The sequence below is a fragment of the Schistocerca gregaria genome, chromosome 7 (genome assembly GCF_023897955.1).
Source record: "Schistocerca gregaria isolate iqSchGreg1 chromosome 7, iqSchGreg1.2, whole genome shotgun sequence".
NCBI lineage: Eukaryota > Metazoa > Arthropoda > Insecta > Orthoptera > Acrididae > Schistocerca > Schistocerca gregaria.
The window spans coordinates 270,362,140-270,375,496 of record NC_064926.1 but is presented as its reverse complement, the minus strand read 5'-3'; positions in this window follow the sequence as shown (position 1 = coordinate 270,375,496).

The window sequence follows — 13,357 nt, the reverse complement described above, 5'->3', positions numbered from 1 at the left end:
TAAAACAGAGAAAAGGGTTCTTAAAATTCATAATAATATTTGGAAATCATGGACACTAACATTTTTTTAAGTTTTATGTAGATCCTTAGTTGAAATTTGGTCCAAATGATTATTATTCCAAACTAGCTTTCTTTTAGATCCATGAATATTATAAAAGTGAACGTAATGTATGTGTGTATATATGTTTCACATCGCCTCCTAAATCACTGGACCGAATAAAGATAAACTTCGTACACATACTGTCAAGTAATAATCACGGTGAGTTAAACAACCGTCTACCTTTCACAGTTCAGACGACATGATGTCATAAACAATGAGAAGCTGCTGCGTCATGCAAGAGGTTTGCATTTATTACTGCTGTATTACTAAATATATTAATAATAAATCCTGCTGACAATATCCACATATTCCGCTAAATGTACCTACAATATTATATGGTGGTACCATACATAGCTGAGATATGACTTCTTCAACACTGAGATGGAAAGAAACCAGCCACATCATATATCACGTTTAAATTTATTATTTCTATGCAGCTAGCTCTATTAGCAACATATTTCAGGGGTAGTATCTACACATGCTGCAGAATTTATCTACACAAATATGATCAAATTTTCTTGTTGCGTACTGAATTCCTTTTTGAGCCACTGATACCTCTAACAGTGGGTAATAAAGGTCATTTTTCCCTCAAGTGTTGTAAGTATGGGTACTACTGATCATCTCCTAGTGTGATGGATTGTTTATGATGAAGTTTATTAGCGAATATATGTTTGTGACGGCACACTTAAAATTAATGAAGAGGTCCCTATATGACGCTCGTGCATGAACATCACATGTTATTCTTACTGCTCGCCTTTATGCAATCAGTGCTTTCTTCTTATGTGATGAGTTACCCCAAAATATTTTTCCGTGAGGCATTGTTAAATGGAAATATGCAACGTATATCAGGAAGCTTTTACGTTTGTTTCCTGGCTTAGCAATTATACTAATAAAATAAAGTAGCTGAATTTAATTGTTTGAGAAGCTCAGTAATATTCTACTTCCAGTTCAAGTTTTCATCAATACGTACACCCAAAAATTTTTACCATAGTAACCTATTTACTGACTACCGCTCAGGTGCGACATCAATTACTGATATGACTATTTGTTTCACTTTTTTAAATTTAAGGAGAATCCCTTTTTAGAGAACCAGTTTTAATTGCTTGCAGAATATCCTTTACGAACTCCTCTGATGTTCTGTCTCTAATGGGGTTTGTTATAACTAATGTATTTGTGTCTGTGAATGCCTAAGGGACCAAACTGCTGAGGTCATCGGTCCCTAGACTTACACACTACTTTAAACTAGCTTAAACTAACTTACTATAAGGCCAATACCCACACCCACGCCCTGGGGAGAACTCGAACCTCTGGCGTTAGAGGCGGCGCAATTCGTGACATGGCGCCTCTAACCGCTTCGCGCAGCCTGTTATTGTCGGCAATAAGTACCGGTTTTGGTTGTTGAATGTTAAATGGAAGGTCAGTCGTATATACAGGGTGTCTCATTTATTTGCTCACCCAAATTAACTTTTTGCTGGAGCGTTTAATATAAAACTATTTTAACAAATGTTTTTAATATCATTGCGTAGCTGTTGCTCATGGTACACGTTCTATGTATCCCCACAGATGCAGGAGATACGAAGTAGAGGTTACATTTTTTAAAAGAAGCCTTTTGCATTTTACCCAAGAATACAATTACCCTCTCCAAGAGCTATTCCAAAATGTATCACACTGTACCATTTTTGACAATAAAATGTATATGCGCAAACGATAAAGAGCACACAGGTTGTGAAGAAACCGAACTATTTACTACCTTGGTTGTACTGTTTGAGGAGTCAGTTCTTCTGAATTCCAAATTTTTGTATGCTAAGTAAATTGTTAGCACTTCGGTGGGCGTCTATTTTTGAGTGCGTTACTTTTATGAATATTTTAGAAAAATATGTTAGTATGGAGACTGGACGATATCTATTTAAGCCTGTCTTTTCACCTTCCTTGTAAAGAGGTTTAATACTTGCATTTTTAGAACTGTCTTGAAACGAAGTTTGCTTATTTTAGATGTGTCTGGAAAAATTCTCCGTGGCAGTGATGCATAGCGTATATCACTAACGACATTACTTATTAAGTTGGAACCGCTTTTCGGTATTCTGTATGAAATTCCATCTATCTCACATGAGCTTTTGTATTAGTTTGGTGGTATAGCATTGTTTAATATATTCTCCTGCTTCTTCAACTGAACAATCTAATCCTATATTTGCTGCTACGATTAGAAAATTAGTCGTAAAAGTACTTGCACTAGTGAATTGTCCATCACAACTTTATCATTTAGTCTAACTTTTATGGAATCTTGTACACTGACTGACGGTCCTGTCTCCCGTTTGACAATGTCCCAAATGGCTTTAATCTTACTATCCACATTATATTTTTGTGTCTGAACTTTCATACTTCTGGACATTTTATGGTTTTCCTTAAAGCGGTGCAGTATCTTTTGTACTATTCAAGTAATGTCGGATTTGACTTACCCTGGCCCTTTCATAAATTTCTCTCTTCCTCTTACATGAGATTTTAATTCCCTCAGCCATCGACTGCTTGCTTTATATTTACTGGATCTTATATATATGGAAAGTAGCTTTCATATATTTACACAAATATATAATTGGATAAATCGAATTTGACATCAACATCTCCTTCTTCCTTCTACGTATACCTCATCCCATACCACCTCTTTTAGCTTACTCTGAAGATATTGTATCGTGTTCGAATTAATAAGCCTCACTGCTTTGTATGAACCTGCCTCTGGATTATAAAGTGCATACTTGAGTGAACTATGCGTCATCAGATGGTTCCGTTAACAACTGGGCACATGCTAATTGTTTCGGACTTATCTCTGTCATAGAAATGTTATCAATCAATGTCCTACTATTTTGTTGTGCACGGGTTGAAAAATTGACTATACGCGCTACATGAGCTCTAATTCCTATGATGTCCTGGCTGTGGTCCTTTGCCAAAACGTAGATGTGTGGAAGTAGTATCTTGCCACACACTTCTAGGAACGTACAGTCTCAGACTTTCAACAGTAAACTTCTCGTGATATGTAGCATCTTTATCGTCGTGTGTGTCACTGGTGTTTCTGGACACTTGTGCAACCTTCTCACGCCGACTAAACGACCCCACGGCGAAAAATGTCGACTCGTGTCCATCTCTTTTATTATTACAATTGGTAAGGGCTCGAAACTGAAGAGCAAGACTCAACGATTTGTTTCAAAATATGTTATTTCGAGAATGAATTGCATTTCGCTACTGTGGACGGGTACACTCAGGTATCTTACGAATGTTGCTGTTTCCAGTGATATATCGAGAATAGTAATTTCGAACAGTTATCGGTCTCTTCACCTGTTTATGCGCAAGAAGTTGCAGATGTTACACTTATTTACTTTTAGTGTCAAATGCCAGTACTTGCACAAGTTACCGATCCTCTGCAGATCTCCCTGCATTTCGAAACAGTAATCTATCGTAATCTCTGTATAGACCTAGTCACTTTTTTAGAGGTAGCGCAAGTATAAAAAGGTCCTCTGATATCTGATTCCTACACGGAAAATGTGGAAAACAGTGATTTCTTACGTTACACAGTAAATGTAAGTAGAAGAGAGAAAGATGAAAGTAATACATCCTTATCATCTGTCATCAGCATTACACTAGGGCCCAATCGGTCACAAAATGGAAACCACAGTGAGATGAAGCTTTGCACAGGTGTTTGAGCAATGCCTGCAGTAAGTCCGTTGTGTTGGGCAGTGTCTGTAGTACGCCCGTCGATTGCGTCACTGCAGTTCCGAGCACACAGTGAGCTCGTCAAGTTTCGTAGACAACAGCGTCTCCCGCAATGAATAAGGGCCTCCTGTGAGGTTTTGCCTGATTTCATGCAATAGCAAACATCGCAACATTCCCTCCTTTTGACAGCCCTCTGCCGCACGCTGCTTGGGGAATGAAGACGCTGCTGCAGCGTTTTCGACGGGAAGTGGCTTCTGATAACCCTCTGTACAGCTCGCTCTTGCCTCTGTCAGAGTTTCATGTCTACTCACGCGAACCACATTCTGACACCGACAAGGGGCTGCAAACCAGCGCAGCAGATTACTTCTACGGTGAGGGTTCTGGGAAGTTGGTACAAAGGTGCGACAAGCTACCTAGTTCCGACATATTATTGGTGGAAAGGCAACCGATACAGCATTGAAGAAGTATTGGTTCGTGTCTACAGTCTCAGACTATTCATTTAGTGTACTGTTTACCAGTTTGGGAACACAGTATCATCGTCAGGCTATCGCATGGCACTCGTCATTCTTGCTTCCCAATAGGCAAAATAAACTAATTGCGACTGCAGACACAAACATACACTTTTTCGATGGGATTAATGTCTAACTTGGAGAGGCGACTACAAAAATTGTTCAAATAGCTCTGAGCACTGTCGGACTTAACGTCTATGGTCATCAGTCCCCTAGAACTTTGAACTACTTAAACCTAACTAACCTGAGGACACCATACAACACCCAGCCATCACGAGGCAGAGAAAATCCCTGACCCCGCCGGGAATAGAACCCGGTAACCTGGGCTTGGGACGCGAGAACGCTACCGCACGACCACGAGTTGCGGGCGAGCACCGACTACGTTGAGAAGTAATTGGAAGATGTTGCTAACTGTTACAAATAAAACATTTTCCGTGTTCACCGTGGTTTCCATTTCGCAATCGATTGTACCTTAGTAAACAAGCAGCTATCTTGATATCTAAATCGAAATGTCGATACTTCTTTAGCAAGTATTTATATTTCCTGTATATCGATTTATTGTGGATATGTGAAAGAGCGGCTCCTCCGCCGCAGGAATGAGCAAGTTCTGTAGAGATAAAGTTCATTCCCCGCGGACAGAAAATCAGAGAATCAAATGTCGATCTGCACTTGACTGAAAACATTTCATAAAGCACTTAAAGCTGCAATGGAGTCTATATCTGTAGAAAAATACAGCAGCTCTAGTGTGGCCTAGAGGTTCTTTCTGTTATTGCAACATCATCATCCGTCCAGACTTCGCAACGCTTTAAAGGGCAGGGGAGCTACCTATGGAATACTGCTGCCAGAACAACGTATCATTCTTACAGGAAAACCCTTATCTCTATTAATAATGTCATCGGATAATATTATTTCGATGGATTACTTAAACTCACAATCCCAGGAATGGATGCCACAGAAATAATTGCGACTGTTTAAAAGACATACACAACTGGCGAGTAAAATTGCTACACCACGAAGATGACGTGCTACAGACGTGCTGACATGAGGAAAGTTTCCAACCAATTTCTCATACACATACAGCAGTTGACGGGCGTTGCCTGGTGAAACGTTGTTGTGATTCATCGTGTAAGGAGGAGAAATGCGTACCATAACGTTTCCGATTTTGATAAAGGTCGGACTGTAGTCTATCGCGATTGCGGTTCATCGTATCGCGACATTGCTGCTCGCGTAGGTCGAGATCCAATGACTGTTAGCCGAATATGGAATTCCGACTGTGATAAAGGTCGGATTGTAGCCTATCGCGAGTGCGGGTTTAGTATAGCGAAATTGCTGCTCGCGTAGGACTATATCCAATGACTGTTAGACGAATAGGGAATCGGAGGGTTCAGGACGGTAACGCGGAACGCCATGCTGGATCCCAACGTCCTCGTATCTCTAGCAGTCGAGACGACAGGCATCTTATCCGCATGGCTGTAACGGATGGTGAAGCCACGTCTCGATGCCTGAGCTCCAAGACAGCAACCATATGAGCGAACACTTCGACGGCATTTGCAGCAGCATGGACTATCAGTTCGTAGACCATGGGTGCAGTTGAAGCAAAGCAAGCGCTGTATCATGTATAAGATACAGAGGCGAGCGAGTGCACGGGACTTACCCTAGTTCACTGCTACTAGCGTCACGTCATCGTAACGCGCCTGCATATAGTATTGCACCACATTTAACATAAAAGTAAAAATTAAGATTTGTGTGTAAAACTTTGTTAAAGTATAGTTCTATGTAATAATGTTTCAGGTAACAAATCTTAATGTTATAAAATTAGTAGTTTACGTAAAATTCACGTTTTGAAAGAAAAATAGGAGGCGCTAAATAATGACGCTAGGAAGCCAAAATTTGGTGAGAAGGTGCAGTAAGAAGTCATTAATGAGTGGTGCTGGTTTCCAAAACCATAAAACTAAAATTGACTCCAGAATCCGCGTTTTTCGGAAAAATCAGAGGCGCGAAATAATAGAGCTACAATATTGAAAATTGGTAGGATGCTTCAGTTCACCCTAATAATAATAATGGAAATACCACAATCAGTTACCTCTTCTAGTTTTTTAGTAATTTAGTAAAAAACTACTTTTGTGAGTAAAATGTACATAAGCATTATAGATTAAGTACTTTAAATTTTAATGATAAAACAAATTCTTTAAGACCAATGATCAGATAGGACAATTAACAAAGCTACACCAAGTTTTAGTCTTGTAGCATAATTAACAGCTGATACAAGTCTTGATAAAGCTATGGTTCAGAGGTAACAATCTACCGTTAGTTCCATTGTAAAAATTCTAGAGAGTAAAGTTTTAATTTTAGCGGGCTGAGATTTTCTACGTGCTTCTGTACTGCTCAGATGTATGTATACAAAAATTGAGAAGTTTGTAAAGCTATTATTAAATGTGATATTTAAGATTATGTGCCTGAGATAGCGATCATTTGGAGGCTGCAGGCATCTGCATAGGAACGGAAAGAACAGATGCTCTCTTGGCGGTACGCGCCGGAGCTATATAAAAAGAGCGGCAGAGGCAGTAGTAAGTTCACTCCGCATTAGACCAACGCCTAGTCCACGCGAGCTTAACGTCCGATCGCGCCTCGCCTCGGGTGACGTCATAGCGGGCTGTGACATGCGCGTACTTAGCAATGTAAACGGACATTGAAAATCGCGAGGACTGTACACCGTCCTGGATCGTTTAGACTTCGGTAACAAACTGTTATTGTGCCGTCCGTGTGAAGTATAATTCCGCGTGGCAAGTGGTGACTAACTCCACTTTTAAGGCGAGCATTAATCTTTTTTTTTAACATTATTGCGAACTATTAATAGAGAACCGTTAGTTAGAGTAATGAACTATTCGGGAGGAACTTGCTGTAGAAGTCGCCTCTGAACTATTAAACGATTGGCTGAATTAACAATATTTAATGTCTTTAGCATTTTCAGAAGTTTCGAGTAATTTCTGTGAGCCTTTAAGATAATAAAATCTTGTTTGGAACTTTAAATTTTATTGAAGCAGCCCTAATCCCGTGAAGAACTATGGATATTTATCGTTTAGCTGGGCTGTACAGGAATGTGGCCGTGCAGACTGGGAACTAAGGTCAGTAAGTTTCCCTTCGCTTTCTGACTGGCCACCAAATTAGTTGCCAGACTCGCGTGATTTAAGGTGGCAATGTTCAACTTTCATTCAACATTAAACAACGACTTCTTCGCCGTCCCACATATGTTGCATCGGCAATAGTCTGTTACGTGAAATGAACATTCAAACAACTCATTCGACAACTTCTTCGCCGCCCCACATATGGTGCTTATCGGCCGGGAAAACTGAATTAAAAGCAAATAAAAGTGCTCGATGTGTGAAAGCGATTGGTATAAATTAACGAACTCGGTAGGCAATAACAGGACACTGAATTGAACTAGTGTGGGAACAGTGTTACCAGTAAAGGCGGGTGTAGTGTATAAACAATAAGTGTCTACCGCTGTACGTTGGTTAGTGACGATGGTGAGGAAGGCGACGATGCTGGATCGCGGCTGCCGACGGCGCTGAGACTAAAGGAAGACGGTGCGTCATCGCGGAGCTGCGCTGATCTGCGAGACAGCTGCCGGCTGCGCCGAGCGGTCAACGGTGCCTTGCTGCCCCCCCCCCCCCCCCCCCTGGAGCTATTGCAGTAGGCGATTCCTGTGGCGGTACTCGACGCTACAGCTGCTGCTGCTGCCTTCAATACGTCGCGACGCGTCGCATCACGATTGCTGGTACACCGCGACGACATCATTCGTCGAAATCAAGCATTTAAGTTAAGTCAAAGACTTTTAAAATATTTATTAACTGCTGCTAACAAACTAAAAGATATGGAAAGTAGTGTACATTTCAGAAGGGAACCGGTCTCTGACCAAGAATCCTCAGGATCAGGAATTGAGTTTAATAAGGATGTTTCCATTAATCCCTCAAATATTGAACTAGAACGTAATTTGTCACCAGTAAATTATGACTTTAATTTAAATGAGAGTGCAGGGATGCAATCAATAAGTGAAATAGAGTTCAAAAGGGAGCCAGTAGAGTTGCTAACTTTGTCAGGTAGTGAAACTGAGCTCAATATATCTCCAGCTCAGTCAAGTCAAGAGATACAAAGTATCAAGGTAGAAGCTCCGGATTGGATGCAAATACTGTTTGCCAAACTCGAATCAAACCAAAATAAAATTGAGGCTAAAATTGAAAATAGTAATAAAGAACTAAAAGAAGAACTGCAATCAAAATGGAATAGTTTGAATTATAAGATAGATGCTATTCATCATGACATTCAAGTAAAAGTAGGGCAACAGTTAACTAAAATGCATAGTACTTTCAAATGTGAAATAGATCAAATTCAAAAAAATTATCAAGAGGCAGATGAACTTTTGGAAGTGAGGTTGTCCGAAAGATTGAGCAACGAGTCCAAACTTTGCTCTGACAAAGTTAAAGAGGTACAAATTAAAGTAGATACTTGTCAGAAAAACATTGAGAAAGTAAAAGAAACCTGTACCGAAATTCGTGGTGCAGTGGAACAAAGATGTTCTGCCAGGATAGAAGCAGTAGAGTCACAAGTAGAGGAATTAAATACTAACATTGCTAACCTAGAAAATAGAGTAACCTCTGTTAATTCTAGTCATTCTACTGTACAGCATGTGACTTCAGTTGACGCCGCTTTTATAGGGTGTCGACAGTTTTTGCGCTTTGATCCTGATAAGTACATTCACCCTCTTGAATTTTGGAATGACTTTGAGGATGTTCTCCCCAACACTTGGTCAGAAAGAGAAAAAATTTCATTTATAAGAAGTAATTTGTCAGGTGATGCTTTGCGATGGTCAGCGGATGTAATGATCAAATGTAAAACTTTATCTGAATTTAAGTCTGCATTTCTCAACGAATACTGGTCACATAACAAACAAAATGATGTGTTAAGGGAATTCTGGAGTGGTAAGAAGTTTTTCCCAGGGCGTGAATCAGTAAAGGATTTCGCTAGGAAGTGGGTTTCAAGACTGTCACATTTGACAGAAAAGATGAAGCCAGATATGATCATTATGGGTTTAGAAGGTAAGCTGCCGTGGTACTGGCAGAAGAGGATCATTTCCGCCCCCTAGAGATAATATAGACAAATTTATTGAATATCTGGAAAGAGTGGAAAGAGTAGCTGCTGCTGAGGAGCAGGTGCAGCAGAATAACAAATCTTCTAACAATCACGTACAAAATAATGGAAACGTGAACGTTAGAAATATGGAAGTTAGGCACACCAAAACAAACTATCGAAACCAAAGCCGTGGCAGAGGAAGAGGGGGTAGATACTCACCACGCTTTCGTAACAACTACTATGACGAAAGTGGAGAAGTAAATACTATGCCATTAAGACAAGAAGGGAGTCATGATGCTACTATATCTAGTGGTGTCACAGATGAACACAACAGGCCGCGTGTGGGAAACTAAATCCCGTCTATGAGGAAACTGGCGCTCACCAGGCGGTAACAGTAACACAGCCAGTAACGGAAACACAGACAATCAGCCAACATACACAGACAGACAACATGGATGACGAAATAAATACAGATAATACCAGTGATGTGTTAAGCCACTCTCACAAAATAGTGGATAGTATTTTGGATACACTAGAAAAATGGGTCAAGGAAGAACAGGAACTCAAGGTAGATAATGGGGAAGAAATAGATAATGGGTTTGAGTCTGATGGGAATAATGATGAAGTAAAAGCTTACATCTTCGATGAAAATGGCAATCTAAAAGCTGAAGTAGAAGTAGCAGAAGTAGAATCAGTACTGCAAAACTTTAGAGAGGAGGAAATGATGAATGAAGGGGGTAGAAATAGTAACGAGGTGAAAGAATCTAGTAGCTGTGTAAACGTGCCACAAATGGTTGAAGGTGACGACATTCTTATGAACAGCAATATTGCGCAGGGACGCAGTTGCTCAGAGGTAGAGGATAGTTTGGCTGATGTGCAGCAAACAAAAGTAGAAAAAGTCGTCAGATGCTTCGATTTAAAGTTAGTGGACAGATTAGAGAAAGCAGCTAAGATTATAGAGCATGATGAGCCCCAGGATGTAAATGTAAATTTAATTGCAACTGATCAGAATTACTTTAGCTGGAAGAACATAGAACGAGATTTATTAGACGAGGTGTGTGAGCAACCTGTTCAATGTAAAATAACTCACCCTGTTATCAAAGTAAACATATCAGGAGTCACTGTGCGTTGTCTGCTTGACAGTGGCAGTGAAGCAAGTGCTTTATCACAAACATTTTTTGACACCATACCCAATAAAGAGAAGTTAACAGTTATGAAAGTAAGTGGTTTAAAGATTATAGGTGCTACTGGAAAAGTCTCTAGACCAGTTCAACACGAAGCTTTGATACCCATTGGTATAAATGACGTAGTAATAGATCATCCTTGTTTGATTGTGCTAGGCTTAAGTGTTGATATGTTGATTGGTACTGATTTCTTATCAAAGTACCAGGGAAAGATCAATTTTGATCAGAACAACTTAATTTTAACTTTACCTGACTCTAAAGTGATAAGAGAGTCTTTTATAGGAAGTCATATAGGCGGTAGTAATGAAACTTGGGAACTGCCTATTAGAGTAATAAAGAATAAAGGATACTTGCAGGAAAATTTGGTTTTCAGTGAGAATGAGGAAAGTGCTAAGGTTGAAGAGAGACACATCCTAAAGGAAACAGAGAAAAAGGTACAATCAACAAAGCAAATTGCTGACGAACAAAGATCAGAGTTAAAGAGTGTGTTAACTAAGCATAGTAATGTATTCTCAAACGCACCTGGTGAAGTTAAAGGTTATGAATGCCATTTGAATATCAAGCCTGGGAAGGTATTTTTTTAAGAAGCCTTATCCAATACATGATGCAAGGGCTTCCCCCACTAGTTTTAAAATTGGTGAGCTAGTGCTGGTCAAAACAAAAGAAAAATCAAAGAAAATTTCTGCAGAAACTAGAAAGTTTATGCATGTATATCATGGACCATTTAGAATAGTAAGTAAACCTCATGCAAATGCCTATCGTTTGGAATATCCAAAGAGTAAGAGAGAACTAGGTCTAAGAAATATTGTGGATCTAAAGGAATTTAAAATTAACAGTAATTAATTACTGTAGGGAGTCTGCCACTCTTTGGCGGATACACGGTTTGGCGTACCGTGCAGTCCCAGCTGGGTGAAACTTTATTTCCTTTTCAAGTTTCATTCCCTTCTTCTGGTCTATCATAACAGGTAAGAATCACATATGTCTTCATGTTGTATATATGCTATTAGGTTTTAAGTATTCTTAGTAAGGATCTACCTAGTGAGTGGCAAAACAAAAGTCTGAGTACCAATAAGAGGCAAACATGGCTAAAATAAATAAATTAAAATATTTCATGTAATTGTGAAGGGTTAGAAACTACAACTAAGAGAGACACTTTGCAGTATACGAAGTACGGTATGAATATGAATAATCCATGAGATTATGCAGAAGGTAGTATGTTGCTAGAAATAAGGTTGTCTGACGGAAAACAGCGTAAGAAGGTAATGCTCATAGAGGCAAGCAATGGCGTTTTAGAATTAAATAAATGGAGATGTGTGGAAGTGGTGTGAGGATCGCACCAAATATATAGAAACAGGACGTCAATAGGCTGACAAAAGGAAAAGGGAGAAAGAAGTGGAGAAATGAAGTATTTTGAATCTGGAAGAAAAGGGAGAAAATGAATGAGGTGAAGAAGTGAAGTAAGTAAATTGAAGTAAATGATGTAGGATTAAAGAATAATTCCCTCACGTCTCGTGAAATGGTGAAAAACGCTAAATCTTGCTTGAGGCAAATAAATAGTTAAACAGACAACAGAAACACACAAATATTGGAAAATGCAGAAATTTGGAATCGGTATACTGAAAATAACTAATTTCTTTAGTAATTCATACAATAAAGCAAAGTGCTGGTCAGCAAATGACTTCTTTGATGAACTAATCCATACGATAATTAAGCCAGAGTACATTAAAACTAAAAGGTTACTCAATTTTCTAAGTTGAAGCAAGATCTTAATATATTAATTTGCTAAAAGAATTTTCACTATTTAGGAACCTAAAAGATCATTTATGAAAGAAGAAAGTAGGAGCTATTGTATCAGATACGACTTAGTGCTAAATGTCTTTCTGACAACTTCACAATTAGTAAAATAGTGCCAGAATATAAACTGTAAAATGTACTTTGTCCTTCCTTAGATATAAGTTGAAAACAGAAACTTAGACTCTATTGTCTGTTTCTCAGGGACATGCAGGCTGCATGAATGACTGACAACAAGCGGTAGGGAGATTGGAAGTAGAGACGCAAACCACAGTGAATACAATTTCCTCCCACAATTTTGTCAATCAGTGAAATTAAATGAGTGTTACAATAGGACACCCACCACAGTGCCGAGTATTATAGTAAAAGAAAAATGTGAGTGCGTTGCAGTGATAAAAGTCGTGTGTATTTTCTTTTTCAGGAAGAGACTGATTTAAAAAAAAAAAAAAAAACTATTTTGTAACCATTGAAAAATTTATATTTCCATGTAAATGTATGTAAATAATTTGTGAATGTCTTCTGTACTAGGTTTTCTATGTGTATATGAGTATGGTTATTTTGTGTATGTAGTAATAAGGAATTTCCTAAGAAGAAGCAACTTAAGTTGAAAGAGGTATACTAAAGTAATCCATCGCTTGTTTGTTCTTTTAGAAATTTAATTTTGTTCAAAAATAGATTTTCACGAAAATTAAAAAGGGGGTGATGAAGCAAAGCAAGCGCTGTATCATGTATAAGATACAGAGGCGAGCGAGTGCACGGGACTTACCCTAGTTCACTGCTAGTAGCGTCACGTCATCGTAACGCGCCTGCATATAGTATTGCACCACATTTAACATAAAAGTAAAAATTAAGATTTGTGTGTAAAACTTTGTTAAAGTATAGTTCTATGTAATAATGTTTCAGGTAACAAATCTTAATGTTATAAAATTAGTAGTTTACGTA